This window comes from Dermacentor andersoni, chromosome 4, assembly GCF_023375885.2.
Source record: "Dermacentor andersoni chromosome 4, qqDerAnde1_hic_scaffold, whole genome shotgun sequence".
Classification (NCBI taxonomy): domain Eukaryota; kingdom Metazoa; phylum Arthropoda; class Arachnida; order Ixodida; family Ixodidae; genus Dermacentor; species Dermacentor andersoni.
The window spans coordinates 10370472-10379286 of NC_092817.1; positions in this window are offsets into that span (position 1 = coordinate 10370472).

An 8815-nucleotide genomic window follows, 5' to 3' on the forward strand; every position below is an offset into this window, starting at 1 on the left:
GGTGCTGATCATAGTGTAAACAACTTCCGACCCATATCTATACTACCTCTTTTTTCAAAACTTTTTGAAACTGTTCTCAACACTCGACTAGAAGGTTTCTTAAGGAAATATTCTATTATTAGTACGGCGCAGTACGGATTCCAAAAAAATAAATCATGTGAGGATGCGCTCCTAAATATAAAACATCAAATACTGCAAAATATGGAAAACCGTTTATACACGGTAGGCTTATTTCTGGACCTGCGTAAGGCTTTTGACAGCGTAAATCATGGTATACTTCTGTGCAAACTTTATGACTACGGTATACGTGGTACAGCATTAGAGTTAATGAGAAGTTACTTAACGGATCGTTACCAGTTTGTTTCATATAATCAGGCCACTTCCTCACTTCTCAAAATACAGACTGGCGCGCCACAGGGATCCATCCTTGGTCCTATATTATTTAATCTATATATCAATGACCTTCCTAACATTTCTTCCTCACCTAATATCATCATGTACGCAGACGATACTAATCTTTTCTTTGCAAATTCTTCCTTGCAATGCATACAAAAAGAAATAAATGATTATTTAAATTTATTATCTGAATGGCTGTACATCAACAAACTACAATTGAATGTCAACAAAACCAAATATATAATATTTAGACCAATAAACAAGCCATTGCCTGTTAATATAACTGTTCTATTTCAAGCAAAGAGGCTAGAACAAGTAACAACGCAAAAGTTTTTGGGGGTATGGTTCCAAGAAAACCTCTCCTGGGACAATCATGTCAATAAGCTCTGCAATGATCTTAGCAAAGTAGTAGGCTGTATATATAAAATAGGTGATCTAATACCTTTATGGCTAAAGAAAGCAGTATACTACGCCCTTTTTTACTCGAAGCTAACTTATTGTGTCTTGATCTGGGGAACAACTACAACAAAAAACTATGATAAGTTATTAAGCTTGCAAAAACAAGTAGTCCGAATTTTCGAAAACTACCATGGTAGGCCGCGTGACTTACCCACACACAATCTCTTCGACAAACATTTATTGATCCGAGCAAATCAAGTATTTTATTATAGATTACTCTTACATATAAAAAAACACAGGCTCCATGTTGTCAGCATACCCACTTCTCTTCGATACCCATTACGTTATCAAAACAAGAAAATACCATTCACGCGTACTAACTACGGACGTCAGGATATAAACTATCAAATACCAAGGCTACTAAACATTGTTGAGCAAAAAATTGATTTCTGTGCGCCAAATTTTAAGCAATGTATAAAAAACCTACTCATACACTATCAAATTATTTACACATAAATTGCTCTCGCACTAAATTGTTTTTTATGCACTATATATGTATTCCTTAATCTGCGCGGTAATGTGATTGCACAAACAAAAATTCAAGCATAAATGTCTTTTTCACATAGTCATTGTATAATGTACACATTATCTTGTTTATTTGTATTTTCTACATCATACTTGCTTGTTTCTTGTTATATTTGCTTTTTTAGTACATGGAATCATCATGTAAGCCGAACGCACTTAGGAGCAAGAGCCCCTGTCAGGCCAAATGGCCTTTAGCTCTTGCTTCCTCTTTCTGTAGTGAAGAAAGGAAATAAACTTCAAACTTCAAACTTAATTTGTTAACAGGAAATTCTCCTACTGGCTTATGTCCGCTACAGCCATGCAGAAGAGTACAATTTTCACAATAAACGTCTAATAATCTCTCAGTGGTCCTTCTCTAGGCCTTCGTTAGCATAATCAAAAAGTGACCGTTTCTATTTCTGTCACTGCAATTCCTAATACATTAGACCCGAAGATATTCCAGGTTTTCAAGCTCCAGTTGCCTTGCTGGTGTAAGCAAAACCTAGCGCAGGTTCTCAAATGCGGTTGGCAACCCTGGCCCCCAGCTGCAGCGTCGCAGCCCGTCGGGGTTGCCGCAAGGCGCAGCGGGGTGCGCTCCACGCCACGTTTCGTAACCTTGACGAAAACACAAAATTGAGTTTTGCAACACTTTCGCTTCCCGGCACGAATTTCAGAACATGCGACATGGCGCATAATAGCGGCCGTACAGCCGCCATGCGTGTCCGGAATATAGGATCCCTGGGCACTGCAAAATTTCGGCATATTATGAAATTTGGAGATAGCATTGGTGAGTGGCAGTTTGAACTAATCAGAGAGGCTGTAGCAGCCCTTTGGGCCTGCTCTGGAACAATCAGAGCTGATGGCGAATTCGACAATATAGCTGGATCTCTCAATGTCCCGAGTAACACAACACTCCGGGAGCGGCGAAAGTGCCCTCTCCGTGCATCCGTCGTACCGGCGCGCGTAATCACCACGCGATAAACACGCAAGGACGCTCCTGGTGCCGCATGCATCCCCACAGCTGATATGATGCGATACCCCTCCTGACTTTATATATATATATATATATATATATATATATATATATATATATATATGGAGGGGGGGGAGAGAGAGCGGCCAGTCGAGCGCCAATTACACGTGTATTCGCGGACTTCTTTCACGCTCGGAAAAACACTTTTATGTAGCACGTATTGAGCAACGGCAAGCTACATCGGGAGTTTCTGATGTTGCTCTACAATTTTCTCATTTACACTTTTCCTTTAATTATAGTATCCGAGAAGTTGATTAATTACTTGAGACAACTTATGTAGTTAGGTGGAATAAAAAAATAATCTGAGTAGCTCAAAGCGGCAGACAACATTACCTCATTTCTGTCCAGCTACGTGGCATTTGCATATTTTTAAATCTTGGTGAATGATAATTTGGGGACCGTACATATATATATATAATGAAGAACCAGAAGGGCAAACGGGGGCCGATTTTTGGTCATCACAAACACATGAGCCAAGGAATAATGAAGGCAAGGAAGGCAACTTGGAAATTATTTGTAGTTTTAGTTGAAGTGTAGTAATTATAAGCTAAAAGGAAATGAGAGTGGTTAAAAAGAACTTTCCGCCAGTAGGAGCCACACCCACAACTTTCACGTTACTTAATAAATACTGATGGGCTAGTTGGTGAGCCACGATATTCAAGCAGCGCACTTAAATCTGACGCGCTCACGCACACATGAAAAAGCACATACGCAGACGCCTGCGCCTTATTGGATCTTGCCGTTGGGTGCGGGAGTTGGCCGACGTTGAGGCGGATTTTCAGATGACACTGAAGGTTTATTTACATTATTTACAGTAATAACGCACAGTAATTAACAGTCATAAATTAATTGACGGCTGGCAGCAAATTGGACGCTGCGGCCCGTGGCAAGAAGAACGAAAAAATGAATGAATGAAGGAATGCTTGTCTCTGCTCCCTGTCTCTCTCTTTTAACCCCTTCAGTGTCTCGGGGTCCCGTCATTTTCGGCCAATCGTCGAGCCCGCTCGGGTGTCGTCGTTTTTCTCCAATGGTAGGCGCCCGTGGCGTCACATTCGGCTAATGGGGACGCTCCAAGGTCTCCACTGTCGGACGGGTCCCCGGTGTTGCCTCCTGGCCTGCAATGAGAAAACGCTTTACTTAAAGAAAAAAAAGGAGAGGGGAGTTAGGAGAAGGGTGGTCGGATTCTTATTCCGGAATTCCGTTGGCTAAGGCCGCCGCCCTAGCTCTTTCCACGAGGGCTCGCTGGTCCTTGAGGGTTGAGCCGGACAGGGTTGCCTCCCATCCTTCCCACGTTGGCTGTTTTTTATAGTTTCTAAGGCACTATTGGCCTGGCAGGCCCATACCATATGGTACAAATCTGCTTTCTGCCCGCAGAATTTACACTCGGCCGAAAAAAATTGTGGCTCAATAGCATGTAGCTTGACTGGGTTATTAAATGACAGGGTTTGTAAGTGCCGCCACGATCGGCTCACGGGGTCGCTCCAAGGGCTCCAATGTCCGAGGGGTGACTTGCTCCGGCGTTGCCTCCTGGTCTCCAAGCGCTCAGCTGGAGGAGACGGGTTGTTTTCGCGCGACCTTTCAGAACCGCAAAACAGCTTCGCTCGAGACCAGGATTACCTGGAACCGTGCCAGGCTCCCGTTGCACTTTCGGGAAGAGTCAAGCAGGCGGTGGAGACAGTAGCTCGACGTGCGGTGCACGAGGTGGTGGTAGCCAACTTGTCTGATAGGTCCGGGAACGTGTTAGACGCGCTCCTGCGCACCCTAATTGGAACGCGACGGCGATTGCATGTGATCGCGTAACTCGAGTGATGCCAGGAAAAGGGTCCGTATCTAACAGCCTGCAGGCGCTTCATGCATGCGCATTACGCCCACGCTGCACTATCAGTTGTGCTATGGCGGCGGCTGTTCCCACATCCACATTTTAGTGTATTCATGTGTGTGCACAAGATTTCACCCGGACAGTACTATAGCCAGCGCCACTCATGGCCGTGGCAGCGGACATGGAATACTCTTTTGACTGCTGGCATCACGTAGCCGCCGCAATACCGGGCTCGCCGCGGTAAAGAAAGGAAATGCGGACCAGACAGATGACGATTATTGTTGTGTGCCAAAAGGGCGTAATTTTGCTTACACTCTAAGAACAGTTTACACCCTTTGGAGTGCCCCTTCTGCCACACAACAATAATCGTCATCTGCCTTGATGCGTTTCCTTTCCTTAACGCTGCGAGCCCGGTACTTTCCAGTAACGAACGGCATGCGCGTTATCAGCATGATAGCATTCCCGACAGGAAAGTAGCGGGTGCGGCGTTTTCAAGAAAGGAAACGCATCAAGGCAGATGACGATTATCGTTGTGTGGCAGAAGGGGCACTCCAAAGGGTGTAAACTTTTCTTAGAGTGCGTAGGCGCCGCTTATCGACGCCACCACGAAGTCCACGCTTGGCGCTTCCACGAAGACGGACCATATTTTCTGATTGTGTACATACATGACGCGAGTTCTATTTCCCCCAGCCCGGGATAAACATTAAAGGATTTTTTTTTCCTTTAAGAAGTGGTGCACACCTAGTGCACACGCCGAATGACCCAAGTTGAGACAACAGATGTAAACTGAAGAGCGGCACACACTCAATGTCACATACCCGCTGACCCAATTGGTTTCGAACCCGATTCCCTCAGCACAGCAGCCCGATGCTCAACCCATGTACTACCCAATTAACCAAGTTGGCGTGGGTCGGGAAATTATATATATATATATATATATATATATATATATATATATATATATATATATATAGTTGAAGAAACGGAGCACACTTACGAAAATTGCATCTTTAATGGTTTAACGTTTCGGCCGTGGCACGGCCTTCGTCAGAATAAACACAGATACAAGTACGCACCCGCTTTTATGGCCATATGCACGTGGGCATAACCAGCAGTGCATGCACGTGTACACTTGCAACTAACAGAAAAAAAACAGAAAAAAGAGAAAAAGTGCAGCAGAATGTATAACTCAAGCACGATAAATAATATGTATGACAAATCATTATGATATCACGATGATTATACATGGAGTTACAGAATGACATCAATTGCGACATGGCAAAACTAGCAACAAATTGATTTGGCATGATTTGTCAATGCTGTACAAGAACAAACACATCAAGATATGACAGAAAGGCACGACATTTTCCCTACGCTTTCGTTGATACCAGATGAAACAGTGTTAAATTTATGAATGAGAAAGGATTCCCTTACTTCTCGATCATGGTGTGATTTGAAACCTGATTGTATTACTGTTACTTTGATGTTGTCAAACGTATGGCCTGGCAGTCGAACATGTTTAGATAATGGAAGGTGCGGCAAGCTGTTAACGTGTGCTTTGTGGTTGTTGAATCTGATACGAAAAGATGTTTCGGTCTGACCGATATACTGCATCTGGCATACTGAACATTCAAGAAGGTAGATGATGTTAGTACTGTCGCATGTGAAGTCGCCGTTGATTTTAATAGAAAAATTGGATGCTGTGCTTCTAGCAGTCTTTGACGTGGTCATATGTGTGCAAACTTTACAACGGGGCTTATTGCAGGGATGACAACCAGCAAGAGTAACCGCTTTAGTCTTGGAAGAGGTTACTAGGTCACGCAGGTTTCTAGAGCGGCGATAGACCACTCTTGGTGATTCCGTGAAAATATTTTTAAGACGGTCGCTCTGTGTCAGTAAGTTATAGTGCTTCCTAAGAATGTGCGACACGTTAGGAATAGATGCAGAGTGTGTTAGGATAAGATTAGTTCGTGAAATAGGCGCCGATCGCTTGTCCGTGCAGATCAATTCCTTCCGGTCGAGACAGTCGGCCCGTTTAAGGGCATCGTCAATTATTTGGGAAGGGTATTTCTGTGCGATTAGTGCGTTACGAAGCTGGTTACAGTTGCGAGTGAACTCACTGTCGTCCGAACAAATTCTTTTGAACCGGACAGCTTGGCTGTAGGGAATGCTCGTTTTACAATGTTTGACATGGCTGCTTTTGAAATGCAGATATCGCTGTCGGTCAGTGGGCTTTCTGTAAAGATTTGTCGTTAAGTTACCATTGCACAGAGATACCGAGACGTCAAGGAAGTTTATGCTGAGTGGTGAATAGGAATGGGAAAAGGAAATTGACGGTGCGGCGTTGTTAAAGTCAGTAATGAATGAAAGCAATGCAGCTTCACCATGGTGCCAAATTAGGAAAATGTCATCGATGAAGCGTTTGTAATAGAATGGTTTGAGGTCACGACTAGCGAGGAAGTTCTTTTCTAGCATGCCCATAAAAATATTAGCATAGTTGGGACCTATTTTTGTACCCATGGAGGTACCACTAGTTTGAACATAATGTTCGCCGTTGAATTCAAAGTTGTTAAGTTCAAGAATTAGTGTTAGAATTTTGCCAAGGGTAGAATCGTCGATCGGTTTGTCATCTACAGAGTGGTTATATGCCTGGAGTACAGATTGAATCCCATCTGTATGGGGAATGTTCGTGTACAGCGATGCCACGTCTAGTGTGACTAGAAGGGCATTGCTTGGGACACGCAAGTCGGCGATATCGCCGACTTGCCGATATCGCCGATATCGCCGATATCGCCGACTTGCGTGTCCCAAGCAATGCCCTTCTAGTCACACTAGACGTGGCATCGCTGTACACGAACATTCCCCATACAGATGGGATTCAATCTGTACTCCAGGCATATAACCACTCTGTAGATGACAAACCGATCGACGATTCTACCCTTGGCAAAATTCTAACACTAATTCTTGAACTTAACAACTTTGAATTCAACGGCGAACATTATGTTCAAACTAGTGGTACCTCCATGGGTACAAAAATAGGTCCCAACTATGCTAATATTTTTATGGGCATGCTAGAAAAGAACTTCCTCGCTAGTCGTGACCTCAAACCATTCTATTACAAACGCTTCATCGATGACATTTTCCTAATTTGGCACCATGGTGAAGCTGCATTGCTTTCATTCATTACTGACTTTAACAACGCCGCACCGTCAATTTCCTTTTCCCATTCCTATTCACCACTCAGCATAAACTTCCTTGACGTCTCGGTATCTCTGTGCAATGGTAACTTAACGACAAATCTTTACAGAAAGCCCACTGACCGACAGCGATATCTGCATTTCAAAAGCAGCCATGTCAAACATTGTAAAACGAGCATTCCCTACAGCCAAGCTGTCCGGTTCAAAAGAATTTGTTCGGACGACAGTGAGTTCACTCGCAACTGTAACCAGCTTCGTAACGCACTAATCGCACAGAAATACCCTTCCCAAATAATTGACGATGCCCTTAAACGGGCCGACTGTCTCGACCGGAAGGAATTGATCTGCACGGACAAGCGATCGGCGCCTATTTCACGAACTAATCTTATCCTAACACACTCTGCATCTATTCCTAACGTGTCGCACATTCTTAGGAAGCACTATAACTTACTGACACAGAGCGACCGTCTTAAAAATATTTTCACGGAATCACCAAGAGTGGTCTATCGCCGCTCTAGAAACCTGCGTGACCTAGTAACCTCTTCCAAGACTAAAGCGGTTACTCTTGCTGGTTGTCATCCCTGCAATAAGCCCCGTTGTAAAGTTTGCACACATATGACCACGTCAAAGACTGCTAGAAGCACAGCATCCAATTTTTCTATTAAAATCAACGGCGACTTCACATGCGACAGTACTAACATCATCTACCTTCTTGAATGTTCAGTATGCCAGATGCAGTATATCGGTCAGACCGAAACATCTTTTCGTATCAGATTCAACAACCACAAAGCACACGTTAACAGCTTGCCGCACCTTCCATTATCTAAACATGTTCGACTGCCAGGCCATACGTTTGACAACATCAAAGTAACAGTAATACAATCAGGTTTCAAATCACACCATGATCGAGAAGTAAGGGAATCCTTTCTCATTCATAAATTTAACACTGTTTCATCTGGTATCAACGAAAGCGTAGGGAAAATGTCGTGCCTTTCTGTCATATCTTGATGTGTTTGTTCTTGTACAGCATTGACAAATCATGCCAAATCAATTTGTTGCTAGTTTTGCCATGTCGCAATTGATGTCATTCTGTAACTCCATGTATAATCATCGTGATATCATAATGATTTGTCATACATATTATTTATCGTGCTTGAGTTATACATTCTGCTGCACTTTTTCTCTTTTTTCTGTTTTTTTTCTGTTAGTTGCAAGTGTACACGTGCATGCACTGCTGGTTATTCCCACGTGCATATGGCCATAAAAGCGGGTGCGTACTTGTATCTGTGTTTATTCTGACGAAGGCCGTGCCACGGCCGAAACGTTAAACCATTAAAGATGCAATTTTCGTAAGTGTGCTCCGTTTCTTCAACTACCTATGCACCGGACCTACGGAACTTTTCCTTG